At 32.5% G+C, this 16,151-nt stretch overlaps 2 long non-coding RNA genes across 2 annotated transcripts; one reads left to right on the top strand and one right to left on the bottom strand.

The window, feature by feature from the left end:
* The first annotated feature begins 752 nt into the window (after positions 1–752).
* Positions 753–3,376, top strand: LOC134300070 (uncharacterized). The gene is made up of 4 exons (XR_010007298.1): positions 753–1,031; positions 1,808–2,106; positions 2,374–2,482; positions 2,832–3,376. It is a non-coding gene; the product is annotated as an uncharacterized LOC134300070 (long non-coding RNA).
* A 1,500-nt stretch (positions 3,377–4,876) lies between these two features.
* Positions 4,877–6,805, bottom strand: LOC134300196 (uncharacterized). Its single transcript, XR_010007328.1, has 3 exons — positions 6,701–6,805; positions 6,176–6,291; positions 4,877–5,365 (listed from the first exon to the last, which is right to left on the bottom strand). It is a non-coding gene; the product is annotated as an uncharacterized LOC134300196 (long non-coding RNA).
* Positions 6,806–16,151: the final 9,346 nt, after the last annotated feature.

The raw sequence follows: 16,151 nt of genomic DNA, 5'->3' as shown, positions 1-16,151 counted from the left end.
TTACAGTTTGACCATGAGTACAACTGTGAATTCTCATGTTTAACATGAAGTTCATGGCCACCTCTTTCAGTGTTTAATAATATTGACTGTGAGGTTTACAGTTCAACTGTTAAGTTTACAGTTGAACCATAATAGTTCATAGTTATACTGTCATTTTTACAGTTTGACCATGCGTACAACTGTGAACTCTCATGTTACCATGAAGTTCATGGCCACCTCTTTCAGTGTTTAATAATATTGACTGTGAAGTTTACAGTTCAACTGTAAACATGATATTGTTGAATTGTGAAATTCAGTCAACTTACAGTTTACAGTTCATAGTCACTTCTTCTAATGTTTGATGTTTACAGTAATTTACAGTTTAACTATATGATCATATAGGTAAATGACAAGATACAAATATCAAGACAATAATAATGTATATAATATTTATGTATTATTTAAAGGAGGTATGTGAATGAAGGGTGTAAGTTTATGTGTGTGAGGGTAAGTTAATTACATGACATGAAAAACATGTCAAAAAGACATTATTTACATCTAAAAAATTAGATGATTAACAATATTCCAATAAAAAAAAGAATACAGCACAGATTTACATATTTATAATATTACAAAAATACAAATATCAGACAGATGACTTTATAGCGCCTTTTATTCTGCCTGTTCTGCGAAAACCTCTCTTCTGCAGACATCATGTCAGTCTGGACATCTGGGCATGCGCACTTGCGCACTTGACCGTTATCTCAACCAAGCGTCTCGCTCTCGAGCTTCGCGTCAGGTGAACCGCGGGAAATAAAAATTTAGTGTCAGTTTCAGTGATTTAATTCTCAGAAACGAGTCTGTAAAGTACGCGCTGTGTATCTGCTTAAAGATAAAGTTCCTGCCACATGTGTTATTTAGTCAGAGCTTATTAAAGGACAAGAATCTGACGACGGTAATCTCGTCAACGGCTAAACTGTTATCTGGAAAGTAAGAAATGGATAAAAAGACGTTGGTGAAGTGGCGCCATGCTAAGCTCCTTAAGTTCGATGGTAAGTTAACTTAAACAGTTTACAATAATAAACAATAATATCTTTACTATGCCTGAAATGTTATTAAAAATAAGTGGCCATTTTAGAAAGCCGAAAATAACACAGGTGTAAGGATTCTATGTCTTCAAATTAGTTACTTGGGACGTGAGCTAAACTATAACATTAGCATTAACAGTCTGTTATCTGACAGTAGTTGATTGTGCTCTTTTTAGATGCCTAGTAATGCTTGCAACGGGTTAAGACTGGTACAATTACTTAGTTTATAGTGTTGTTACAGTGCTGAACTGCACTAAAATAAACCTATCACTTTTTATGATTCTAAGTGTACAGATAATATTACTATGAAATAAACATAGACAAGTTTGTAAATGCTTTTAATATTTCCTACAAGACAATTCACCTTTTATGTCTTATTTATACACGTCTTAATTAAATGTGAACGTTAACCTACAAGTTGCTCTTAAAATAGTGGAGGTCCAGCATTTTCTTTGAATGATAGGTGATATGTGTGCTTTAAATTATTGCTGTGAAACTGAGGCAGTTGATCAAAGTTTATATGATTTATTCAGAAAAGGTCTATTAACACACATTTCAGGTTTTTCCCTACTCTTATAAGACTTGGGCACCACCTAAGCCCAAGCCCAGTGACCACACCACGTAAGCCCACCAACAACCCAGGGAAAACCCTGCATTTGTGCCACTGTGTTTAAGCTATTGTAGCATTCTGTTAACTACAGATTTTAAATATGAAATTAAAAACAGTATTTTTATTCCAGGAAAATGGCCACATGTCAAGGAGGGCTGCTGAGGTTGAGAGAGTCTCAGTGTCCAACAGTGAAGACCCGGATATTGTAGATAACAGTATCTGCCTACATGCACATCAGGATGGGTTTTCCATATTCTTGTTCATGATAATAGCAGCAAGTTTGATATTTAGTACATTGCTTTACAACCACATCCACAGAATGTTACTGTTTTTGTAGCCCCAGATAATTACATATCCTAAATCATTTCATTCTAGGACTATGCTGTAAAAGAGAAAATTGCAACAAGGCCTGGATCTCGAAAACTTGAAGTAAGTGCTAGTTGATTTTTGAAGAATAGATTGTGTTTAAAATATATTTGTGTTAAAATATGTGAAACAACTCACTTCTTTACAGTTTTGGTGCTGACAATATCTATTCATTCATCCATTAATCTACCTTTGTGTCGGCCTGCCCATCTATGTATGCTTAAAGCCCTGACTGTTTTCAACTTCTGTTGGGTGTGTTACTACGGGGTAAATGCTAAACTGTGTACTGATCGCATAGCTGCTGATATTAATTGTTTGATTCTTTTTCAGTCTACTAGTGAATCAGATGGGCCATGCCAATCCATCTTAAGGCAGTCTGAGCTACTAAAATAATGAAATAAAAAAAAAAGAAGATCTGTCTGCATTAGTGCAGATGAAGGTAAGTCATGTTTTTCAGCAATAAATATTTTTTGCACCATAAGAATTAATGGTGAGATCACAAAGTTTATATATCTCGTTATATATATTGAGCACTCAAACAACAGATTATATTTAAAAATAAAATACACAGTACTTTGTCTGTCACTTTGACTTCTGCTTAAGATTAATCAATCTTTTGAACATGTATAAACATATGTTTGCATTTATATATTGATACGCTCACCAAGTATATGCTTTATGATACATCAGATGTAAGACATTGCTGATCAAATATATTAGGGCCCCTGTAGCTTAGAGGTGATGGCGGTAAATGTTTGATTATTTATTTATTTTTTGCATTTTCAAAGGTGGCTGAACAGATTTTCCCCATGAAGGAGGTCCAGAAAGTGTACTTCACCAGCAAATTCAACAATGTGGACAAGCTAGGAAAACAAGAGGTGTAATTCATGTCACAATTCACACCCCACACACACACAAAGACATAGGACACATCCAAGCACCCAATGCTGCCATAATTAAATGCATAGTGAATGATTATGAATGAGATTTTTTCATTATGTATGTATAGAGTTTATAAATAGATTTATACCACAATACATTATTCAATTATATAATTGTATATTATATTACTGTATAATAAAATTATATTAATGTATAATTACCATTGTAAAAGAAATTATTAAGTGTAATATAATTGTTATGTAACAAATACAATCTATTACTATCATTTTCTATATTACTATTATTATAGTACATTTAACATTACAATATAGAATGCCAAGTTGGTAAATGTGTTATCAGTTTACCATTTAGAAGGTTTCCTTACCAGTTGTTTTTGTGCCTGTGTTTGAAATCATACAGTTGCATAATAAATGGCAAAGAGCCAAAGATACAGTTATGAGTTGTGAGATCTATACACTGTATTGTTTTGTATAATTTATGTCAAAGTACAGTAATTACAGTCAAAGTAAACTGTGAAGTTCAGAGTGAAACTGTTTACCAAGTTTACAGTGGAACTGTTAAACATCACAGTAAAATAATCAATCAGGTTTACAGTTTTACTATGAAATTCTTTGTAGTAGAACTGTAAAATAATTCATGGTCAAACTGTAAAAGTTCATAGTGCAACTGTCAACTAGATTACTATGAAATTTCACAGTAGAACCATGAAGTGGCCAAATTACCATCAATTCATAGTAGAACTGTAAAATAATTCAGTTTTACTATGAACTTTTTTTATAGTAAAACTGTGAAATAATTCATGGTTTTACTGTGAAAGTAAATAATTCATGGTCAAACTGTAAAAGTTCATAGTGCAACTGTCAACTAGATTACTATGAAATTTCACAGTAGAACCATGAAGTGGCCAAATTACTATCAAAAATTCATAGAACTGTAAAATATTTCACAGTTTTACTATGAAATTTCACAGTACATTTTTTCCTGGGAGGTTTTTGGAAACAACTTGACAACGTTTAAAAACAAGTTTCTAAAATAAATATATTCAATATTACAAACTGCTTTTCATGTGAGTTTAAACACGTTGTTTTAAGCTTTTTCTTGGTGATAATTTATTACAAAAACGTCCAAAACTAAGTTAACACATAAGTTATTAAACATAACAAAAACACAAAATGCACTTCTCGTTCATTTCAAATGCTTTTTTGTGCCTCTCCAGCCCTGAAAAGAAGCATTTAACGACGACCTTAAACAAGGATAAACTTATAAAAACAAATTGCTATAAATAAAAAAAAAAAAAAATGCTTTTCTCAGGAGCTTAAAACGGTTTTGTGCTTCTCCCGTGCAAAATCATCTCTAGCGCTTTACAGCCTTTTTGAGTGTATCAAGTGTTTGGAAACAATTTGAGAACGTTTTAAAACGAGTTTCTGAAATAAAATAGTGTATACATTCAATATAAAAAAATGACCATAAATAAGACGATACAAAAAAAATGCACTTCTCGTTACTGTAAACCCTAATAAGTTAAGTTTACTCAAATAATTTGAGGTAATTCGTTGCCTCAAATGAATTAAGTTTTCAAAACTCAGTTTATTTAGTAATGTGTAATACCGTATTGAGTTGAACAAACTCATGTCTTTAAGTTCAACAGACAAACCATAAGTACCTGACACTTAAATTTTTAAGTCAAAGTAACTATTTCACAACTGATCTAACTTGCTTGTTTAAGTTTATTGCAATGATTATATAAAGTTGTTGTCACTCATAAAAATATGCATATTGTAATGGTTTTATACCCAAAATATTTAAAATTAAGAAGGCACTAATATTACAACTGCAAAAAAATCCAAATGACATCAAATCAATGGTATCAAATCTTATTTATTGGAAAAGAGCAGCAGTTTCACAAAACTGTGTAAAAAAAAAAAGGGTCACAACATTTTAACAGCAACTCACAAAACTTTAACAAAAAGTTGTGCAAACATAAATCATAAAACATTTGCTTGATTGCACACTTCACTTAAAATTCAATCTTTAAAGTGGAAAACAAATCAATTCTGTTCTGGTGCACATCATAACCCACAGGATATTCTCAGCACTGCAGTGACACTGACATGGTGGTGGTGTTAGTGTGTGTTGTGCTGGTATGAGTGGATAAGACACAGCAGCGCTGCTGGAGTTTTTAAACACCTCACTGTCACTGCTGGACTGAGAACAGGATAAAAGCAGTATGAAAGCAGTCTTAAAAAAAGCATGTAAAAAAACAGTCAGTAATAGTAGAACTACAATGTGCTTCTATATGGTAAGTGAAGCTAATAAAATAGACAGTGAGTGTAAAAACATGCGGGTGCCCTCCTTCATCAAGCTCCACAATAAGGATCCCTGTAGCAATACTGCTGAATGTCTGCTCTTCATCATCATCCTAAAAAAAAAATGTCAAAACATTACACTTCAGTCATTCAAACACAATGCATTAAATTACAACCCCAAATCTAAAAAAGCTGGGGCGGTATGGAAAATACAAATAAAAAAGAAAGCTTTCTTAAATTTACTTTGACATATGAAATTGTATGTTTTCTCTGGCCAACTAAATTTTATTCATAAATATACATCCATTTTTGACATACAGCATACTTCTAGTCCTTCACAAAGCAAAGATAGGCAGATAATTGCCAGTATTTAAACAAATGTGTGAGAAAATTATTAAAATGTTTAAAAATAATATCCCTCAAAGAAAGATAGGAGAGAATTTTGGTAAGTTTACCCTTTACAGTGCATAACATAACATTAAAAGATTCCAAATCATGATTACAGTCACCTGTTCGCATTACCTCTTTCAAATCATATCATTATTTATTTGACCTCATTACTAGACTTAAACTGCCCCATCCCAACGTTTTTAAAAATGTGTTACAGTCCTAAATGGTAGAAATGGATGTATAGATATTAATTAAATTGCTTTGCTATTAATCTCATAATAATATAAAGCAAAGTACACAAAAATAGTTAGAAAAGGCACCCGAATATAACTGCTGTACCAATTACAATGGAACTGCACCACCAGTTAAGATGGAACGGGTCGTCGAGATTCTAACCCACAGGCTAGAATGCGTTTTTGCATAAAACACAACTTGTTTGTCGCTAACATTGGATTTCAATGACTGGACCAATGCATTTCTACAGATTATGTCTAGCAGCCATGCTAAATAAATATAGAGGTTAATAAGCTTACTTTTCTCTGTGCGTCGTGAGACTTCAACTTGGAACAGTGCGCCTAAACTTAGAAGTGAGGTGACGTACGAATCAATCAGATTAATCGGTTGAATTAGATGGAACCGAGCACACAGTCTATGAAACGAACAAACACAAATAAACCGGCTCAGAAAAATTATTTATATTTCTCAAGTAAATGTGTGAGCTATAGATTACTATATGTAAAATTATGTTTTCAAAACACCACTATTCAAGCTAACCTGATAAATATTGGCCAGTCAAAACAAGTTAATAGCTAACCGAGCTAGCAAATAAAGCAATACATAAAAAAATTTTGGTTGAGAAACCTTAACCATTTCAGTCAAACCTCAGCAAAAGACAGAAAACTAGCGAGCTATTTTAACACTTCAGCTAATTCAGCTCCAACAGCTCTCTGGCTAGCTAGCTATCTTTTTTAAAACTGTATGTTAACACTTAGCCGATCAAATTTTGAATATGAACTCAGAAAATGAACCAAAATACAAGTTTAAATGTGAATACTTACTAAAAATGTGAAAGGAAGTGAGGAAAATTCATAACTCCATCAGCCAACATGTCTTCACATCTTCAACACGAACGGTTTTCTTGGAATCAATCCCCGACATTTGGAAACGTTCTAGAACTGTGTGTTCACGTGACAGACAGGAAAGCTAAAACTTGGATTATTGAGTTAATTTCTCTTAAAACACCAAGTACACATGATCATTGAAAGAAAAAGTAGAAACTACTTATCAAGATTAAGTGATGTCTACTTTATGTAAGAAATTAAGTAATTTCAACTTATTTTTTTAAATACATACAATGTTAGGGTTTACAGTGTTCGCTTCAAATGCTTGTTTGTGCCTCTCAAGCGCCGAGGAAGCATGTAACGACGACCATTAACCAGGATCAACTCTTAAGGGGATACATACAAATTCAAAACATGCTTTAATCAGGAGCGTAAAATGGTTTTTGAAGCTTTTCCATTGCTGGTATTTGATTTATTAACGTCCAAAAAAAAAATTTTTAGCATTTAAAAAAACAGGAACGTGCAACGATCTAATTTCCTGCTATTTAAAGCTTTTTGAATTTTTTCTGTTCTGAAAAACTATTAAACAGTAAACGTTCTTAAACAAGGATTGAAAGTAAAATAGGTAATACATACAAATTAAAAAATGCTGTTCTAAAGTTCTTAAAGCAATATTTTTAAGCTTCTCCATTGCTGGTATTTCATTTATTAACGTCCAAAACAAAGATCATAGCATGTACAAAATCATGAACTGCTAATCTCTAGCTCTTTAAAGCCTTTTTTGAGTTTGTCGAGTGTTTGGAAAAAACATTGACAACGTTTAAAAGCAAGTTTCTGAATTAAAGTAGTGTGTACATTCAATATCACAAACTGCTCTTCTCATGTGCGGTCGAAACCAAGTTTAACACGTAAATTCATAGGACGATACAAAAACACTTCTCGTTCGCTTAAAAAGCTTTTTTGTGCATTTCAAACGCTGAAAAGGCATTAAACGACGACCTTAATCAAGTATCAACTTTCAGTAAAGTACTGAAAAACTATTTGACATCATCCAAAAAACAAGTTTCTGATGTAAATTAGAGTGTACATTCAGTATCACAAAGTGATCTTCTCGTGTGCTGAACACTGTTTTGAGCTTCTTCAATTTTAATAATAATTTTAAAAAAAACCTTCAAAACCAAGTGTCTACGTGTTAGGTTGCACAAACATGCAAGAAAACATATAACACACTTCTCGATTGCATGAAATTATTTTGTGCTTCTCTCTTGATGAAAAAGCAATAAACATTGCTTAAACATTCTTTTAACACAAGGATCAAAAGTAAAATAGGTGAAACATACACATTTAAAATTGCTGTTCTAAAGTTCTTAAGCAGTATTTCTAAGCTTCTCAGAATCAGAATCAGAATCTTTTTATTCGCCAAGTAGCAGATGTACAAGGAATTTATTTTGGTGCAGGTGTCAACATACATACAAGTTAAATAGTAAAAGGTACACTATTTCTAAACGTATAATAAACAATAAACAATGTAGCAGCAGCATGAACAGTACAACATCAGGCAAAGTGTGCACTGACGGTACACTGACGGAGTAAGTAAAAAAAATACAAAAGGTATCTTATACCTTTATACATAGAATAAAATAAACAATATAGTAGTGATAAAAAATTGTGCAATAGAGATTATTTACATATAAGGTGCATATGTGCATTAACTGTATAAAAATATGAAAAATACGGGAAGCTCGTGTAAGCTGATTGCCTGGGGAAAGAAGCTGTGGAGGTGGCAGTTTGTGAAGGTTTGTAAGAGTCTTTAATGCTCTCACTCTCTGTCTCTGCTGAGATGAGAACCTCTGAAAAAATGAGTAACCGGGATGAGAAGAGTCTGCCGTAATCCTCCCTTCCCTCCATTGCTGGTATTCCATTTCTTAAAGTCCAAAACAACGATTATAGCATGTAAAGTTAAAAGAATATACAAAATAATGAACTAATCACATCTAGCGCTTTAAAGCCTTTTTTGAGTTTATCAAGTGTTTGGAAACAATTTTCAACGTTTAAAAATAATACATTCAATATCAAAAAATGATCATCTCGTTAGATTAAAAACGGTGCTGATAATTCAATTCAACGTCCAAATCCAAGTTTAACAGGTAAAGTCATAGGACAATACAAAAACACAAAATGCACTTCTTGTTCGCTTCAAATGCCTTTTTGTGCATCTCAAGCGCCGAAGGAGCATTTAACGACGACCTTAAACAAGTATAAACTTTTGGAAGGGGATACATACAAATTCAACAAATGAATTTCTCAGGTGCTTAAAACGGTTTTTAGGCCTCTCTAGTGCTGGTATTTCATTTATTAACGTCCAAAATAAACGTTTTAGCATGTAAAGTAACAAGAACGTACAAAAGCACAAACATCTAATCTCTTGCTATTTAAAGCTTTTTGAATTTTTCCAGTACATTCATTATCACAAAGGGCTCGCCTGGTGTTCTGAACACTGCGTTTTGAGCATCTTCGATTTTGACAATTAAAAAAAAAAAAACTTCAAAACCAAGTTTCTACGTGTTAGGTTACAATAACGTGCAAGAAAACACATAATGCATTTCTCGTTCTCATAAAATGAAAAAAGCATTAAACGTTTTTAAAAAGAATCGAAAGTAAGATAGAAAAAACAAACAATTTAAAAACGGCTTTTCCAAAGTGTTTAAAGCAATTTTTCTGAGTTTATGCATTGATGGTATTTTATTCATTAATGTCCAAAAGATAGTTTAACATGTAAAGTTATGAGACTGCACAAAATCATTAACTGCTAATCTCTTGCGCTTTAAAGCCTTTTTTGAGTTTATCAAGTGTTTGAAACAATTTGAAAACGTTTAAAAACAAGTTTCTGAAATGGAGTAGAGTGTACATTCAAAATCAGGAACTGCTCTTCTCGTGTGCCTAAACACGATGTTTTGAGCTTCTTCGGTGCTGGTAATTCATTTAGCAACGTCCAAAACCAAGTTTAACACGTAAAGTCATTGGAGGATACAAAAACACAAAATGCACTTCTTGTTACCTTCAAATGCTTTTTTGGGTCTCTCAAGCGCTAAAGAAGCATTTAACGACAACCTTTAACAAGGATAAATTTTTCAGTAGGGGATACGGTTTTTAAGCTTCTCCAGTACTGGTATTTCATTTATTAACGTCCGAAACAAAGATTATAGCATGTAAAGTAATAGGAACGTACAAAATCACAAAGATCTCCTGCTATTTCAATTTTTTTAAATAGTTTTTTCAGTACTGAAAAACCATTTGACATCATCCAAAAACAAGTCTCTGATGTAAAGTAGTGGGTACCTTCAATATGACAAAATGGTTTTCTCTTGTGCTGAACCAGCTGAACACTGTTTCAAGCTTTTTCTTTGTTTATAATTCCTTTAAAAACTTTAAAACCAAGTTTCTACGTGTTAGGTTGCACAAACATGTAAGAAAACACTTAATGCACTTCTCGTTCGCATTAAAAGATTTTTTGAGCTTCTCTCGTGCTGAAGAAGCATTAAACGTTCTTAAACAAGGATCAAATGTAAAATAGGTGATACATACAAATTAAAAATTGCTTTTCAAAAGTTCTTAACGCAGTATTTTTAAGCTTCCCCTTTAATGGTATTTATTAACATCCAAAACAAAGTTTAACATGTAAGGTTATAAGAATATACACAATCATGAACTGCTTGCTAATCTCTATAGCGCTTTAAAGTCTTTTTTGAGTTTATAAAGTTTTTGGAAACAGTTGGACAACTGCTCGTCGTGTGTGCCTAAACACGTTGTTTTGAGCCTCTTCGGTGCTGATAATTCATTTTACAACGTCAAAAACCAAATATAAAAGGTAAAGTCAAAGGACTATACAAGAACATGAAATGCACTTCTCGTTCGCTTCAAATGCTTTTTTGTGTTTCTCAAGCGCTGAAGAAGCATTTAACGACAACCTTAAACAAGGATCAACTTTTAAATAAAGGATACATACAAATTCCAAAAAAGTTTTTCTCAGGAGCTTAAGACTGGTTTTAAGCTTCTCCAGTGCTGATATTTCATTCATTAACGTCCAAAACAAAGATTATAGCGTGTAAAGTATACTGTAAAAAATGAATCAGTGATCCAGTAGATTTCATACAAATGTTTTGTGTTAAATTTATTTAATGGAATTGAGTTCTTGAATTTATGGCTATTATTTGAGTAAATTTTACTTATTAAAAAATGCTATAAAATCTACTTATTTTATTCGTGTGAATATAAAAATAATAAGTTATATAAATACGTTGATTTCAATTTACAAGCACTTCCGGTCTGTGCGCGCGCGTGTTTTTTTTTTTTTTTTCTCATCTAATCCTCAACGGTTGTGAAGAGCCTCCACAACGGAATCCAGATTGCACAGTTTGTGAGCAAATGAACTAAGGTAAATAATTCTGTTCTATTAATCTGTATAGTTACCACAGTTTATTACTGTAAACTTAGTATTAGTTTTAAGTTGAACGTGAAATTGTGTGTTGTTACATTTGCTTCAAATAACAACATTACATGTTAGAGATGCTGAAGTATTCTTGTAGTTTTATTAATTACAACGTCTCACTTTTCTCATCTGAAAATAGGTTGAACTGTTCTTTAGGCTTGTCATTTTGTGAACTGAGCTATTTAGGTGGTTCATTTTGGCCTTTTTTGTAACTTAGCAAATATCTCTGTTGGCTGAGGTAAGTTAGCTAGCTAAAAAAACTTTTCTCATTTGAATGCTTAGAGGAAACAACTTTAACCCAGCGTTGAGAGCGAAGTTAAAACATGATAACATACAGATGGTATGCTGTATGAAGTTTTATCTGAAATCTGGAAAAAAGTTTAGCATTCATCTGTAAACATGCTAAGCTTGTTAGACAAAACATAGTTAACTTCATTTAAACCTCATGTCAGGGTAGTTAACTTGGTTAACCACAACATACCGAGTAATTTTTTTGCAAACCTCAATTATCTTAATATTCAAAGTCATTTGTGAGACATATTTAAACTATTCCAATTTGGTACATTTTATCTTAATAAAGATTAAACTATAAACATGTAATTAAAATGAAATGTGTTAATGTGAAAATTAGTTTGATGTCTGCGTGTTGCATTTCCAAAAATGTAATGTTTATTAACTGCATGTTTTGACTTTAGAATGAGATTTTAAAGCAGTATGTTTTTAAGTTTTTAAAGCAGTGTTTCAAGCTTTTTTGGTTTTGATAATTCAACCTCAGCAACTTCAAAACCAAGTTTCTACGTGTAAGGTTTCACAAACATGCAAGAAAAGACAATGTACTGCTCGTTCGCGTAAAATGATTTTTGGTGCGTCTGAAGAGCATTAAACATTAAACGTTCACTGACAAGGAAAGAATGTAAGATAGGTGATACAAATTAAAATTGACTTTTCGTTTAACATGTAAAGTTATGAGAATATACAAAATCAACTGCTGCCTTTAGAATGAGTTTTTAAAGCAGTAGATTAGAACAACACAAATGTTAAACTTTGTCTAATTTCAAAATCACTTGTATTCATTTTGTAATTAGACAATCATTACACTGTAAAAAATATTACCCTATATCTTCTCAATAAAATTGAGGCAACAGATTACACGCAATACTATTAAGTAAATACTACTAGGCTATATTTTTATTCAAATGTAATCAATTATAACACTTTAAAAAATCCATTTAATTTGAGTAGAGGTAATACAATATATTAAATATTTAATTTCAATCTACACAAAAGAATTAAGTAGATTCAAAGCGCAAACTACAATTAGTACTAATAAAATTAAGTTGACTATAGAAAACATAATTAGTGATATTTACTCAATAAAATTAAGCCAACAGAATAATAATATTAATTACATGAATAACTGTAAATGGAAAACATGAAAAAGGAACCACTTCAGAGGTTAATTCTTTATTTGAATACTCTTGCAGTGACTTAAAAATAAAGTTGTCCCAGCTGAAATTTTAATTCTTTGTTTCAACTGCTTAAACAAAAATGTATTTACATTTTTAAACAGAAAATAGTAAAACAGTTTTGATAATTTAATATACAACTCTAAATAAGAAAAATTTGAGACAGACCGGAAAATGCAAATACAAAATGCAGTGTTTCTTACATTTCCTTTGACTTTCATTAAATTGCAGACAGAATGAACCCAGCATTTTTCAGTTTTTGCCTGGTCAGCTTAATTTCATGTTAGTAAACATCCATTCCTGCATTTCAGGGCTGCAACACCTTCCAAAAAAGTTGGGATGGTAAAGCATTTACCACTTTGAAATGTTGCCATTCTGTCTCAACACAAAGATGTTTTGGCACGGTGAATGAAGTGTTCCAGTGTATTTTGTACCATTCTTCCTGAAAACTTGTCTGAAGGTGTGCAAAAGTACAGAGTTGTCATAGTCACGTATTTCTTACAAAATTCTCCACACATTCTCTCTGGTAGGCCGGTCCAATACTTGACCCTTTTCTTCCACAGCCATGCCTTTGTAATGTCTGCCGGTTTAGCACATGGGTCAAGCCAAGGAAGGCAGCATGAGCCATAGCATTATCTTTTAGTCCTGTGATGACATGTACTTTCTCAATAATAATCATGATGTCCTTTGGTGTGTCACCTGCAGAAGCTCCCATGTTCCTCAACATAACTACTGGCGATGAGAGCTGGTCCACTTCTAAACCTTCAGGGTCCTGCAACATCAATTATTATAGTATGAAAAGTGTCAAAAGTAATTTGTTAATACTTCAATTTGTCTTGTCAAAACATGCAGTTAATAAACATTACATTTTTGGAAATGCAACACGCAGACATCAAACTAATTGTCACATTAACACATTTCATTTTAATTACATGTTTATAGTTTAATCTTTATTAAGATAAAATGTACCAAATTGGAATAGTTTAAATATGTCTCACAAATGACTTTGAATATTAAGATAATTGAGGTTTGCAAAAAAATTACTCGGTATGTTGTGGTTAACCAAGTTAACTACCCTGACATGAGGTTTAAATGAAGTTAACTATGTTTTGTCTAACAAGCTTAGCATGTTTACAGATGAATGCTAAACTTTTTCCAGATTTCAGATAAAACTTCATACAGCATACCATCTGTATGTTATCATGTTTTAACTTCGCTCTCAACGCTGGGTTAAAGTTGTTTCCTCTAAGCATTCAAATGAGAAAAGTTTTTATTAGCTAGCTAACTTACCTCAGCCAACAGAGATATTTGCTAAGTTACAAAAAAGGCCAAAATGAATCACCTAAATAGCTCAGTTCACAAAATGACAAGCCTAAAGAACAGTTCAACCTATTTTCAGATGAGAAAAGTGAGACGTTGTAATTAATAAAACTACAAAAATACTTCAGCATCTCTAACATGTAATGTTGTTATTTGAAGCAAATGTAACAACACACAGTTTCACGTTCAACTTAAAACTAATACTAAGTTTACAGTAAACTGTGGTAACTATACAGATTAATAGAACAGAATTATTTACCTTAGTTCATTTGCTCACAAACTGTGCAATCTGGATTCCGTTGTGGAGGCTCTTCACAACCGTGAGGATTAGATGAGAAAAAAAAAAAAAAAACACGCGCGCGCACAGACCGGAAGTGCTTGTAAATTGAAATCAACGTATTTATATAACTTATTATTTTTATATTCACACGAATAAAATAAGTAGATTTTATAGCATTTTTTAATAAGTAACATTTACTCAAATAATAGCCATAAATTCAAGAACTCAATTCCATTAAATAAATTTAACACAAAACATTTGTATGAAATCTACTGGATCACTGATTCATTTTTTACAGTGTAGGGTCGTGAAATGCGGAATGAATGAATAATTCCTGATCTTAAGGGCTAACTCCTGCCTCTGCTTCTGGATCTGCCGCGTTGATTAACTCGTGGTACTGCTGCCGCTGAAGCGCTGCGATCAACCCGACCAAGCCACCAAACGGAACATCGATATTTTGGTTGCTGAGGGTGACAGAAAGAGGACAGAAGGACCAAAACAGACTGCACGTACGACCAGTAGTAATAATAATAACAACGCGCAGCCTTAACGGAACAGCCTCTGAAATTGTTGATGGAAAACTTAAGGTATTACTTAAAGTATAAACTGTAAAGTCAAATACCTTTGTCAAACGTCTACATTAAAATCCCTTTAATTCACATTAAGAGATTTTCTGAATCCCAAGGGCAAGTTAAGAAAAAACTTACTCAAATGTACAAGACTATTAAGAAAAATAAACAATTTCTTCACTTCAAGACACAACAAAAAACAAAATACACTAACTAAACATGTAGCCTTCTTTTTCATATTTATTAAAATATATAACTGAGGATCACAGCAAAGTAATTGTAATTTTAAAAAATGTACATATATATAAACCGGTGGCTTAGTGGGTAGCACTGTTGCCTTACAGCAATAATTTATAGCATAGACCTCTAAAACCTTTGTTTGGAGATTTGTTGGATAGTGAACTTCACTGGAACCCTGGCAAATATATTAATATGAATACCTCAAATCTAAAGTTTTGCGTTAGATTCGTTTTTTTTTCATCTTCAGCATTGATTGTTTTGCATGTGATGTGATTTTCATCAGGACATCCTGTAAAATCACAGTATATTGGAGAAAACAATGACAGCACTAAATTTGAAGACAATGTGGGCTGATGAATAACCCTAAAATGCTTTTGGAGTTTTTCAGCTTCTTGCATCTACACAATAGCTCTTCAAAAATCTGCTACACTAGCCCACAGCCACTAAGATCTGGGTTCTAATCTCTCAGATGGGTGTCTACACAGACATGATTGGCTATGTCTGGGGAAGGGGGAAAAGCCCTTGGATTGATTGAAGCCTGGTCCAGGTTATCCCTGCCTTATTACCTGGTAGACCTCGATTGCTAGGAACGGGTTCACACCATAAAACCGTTCAAGCAATGCTTTAGAAGTGTGCAGACATTTAAGAAGGCCATAGACCTTTAAATATTTTCTACAAAATTATGTTAATGTAAAACTTTAAAATATTGCCGGATTGTTGATGTCTTGGGTATTTGATTTTAAATAGATATGGATATAATTGCTATTTTTACTCACCAGTTTTTTCACTGCGGTAAAGTTAGTTTTATATTCGACATTCGTTTAACATTCGCCACTCCGATCTATGTAAGTGGTTCAAAAAACACTTAACACCTACTTATTTTACGAATTCTTGCACAGATTTAAGTAGGGTACATACTACAAAAAATATTTTATAGTAATTTTGAGGTTAAATGTATTTATTTAAAGAAAGATTAAAATGAAACCGCTGATCAAGCGTCAAGTTCAGCTAACGCGTTAGGGAGCGTCATCAAACTAACAGAGAAACGTAGGAAACATTTACTCTGCACTTATTACAGAGAAAT

This window comes from Trichomycterus rosablanca, chromosome 22 (assembly GCF_030014385.1).
Source record: "Trichomycterus rosablanca isolate fTriRos1 chromosome 22, fTriRos1.hap1, whole genome shotgun sequence".
Lineage (NCBI taxonomy): Eukaryota > Metazoa > Chordata > Actinopteri > Siluriformes > Trichomycteridae > Trichomycterus > Trichomycterus rosablanca.
This window is presented reverse-complemented; position numbering and strand designations above follow the sequence as displayed.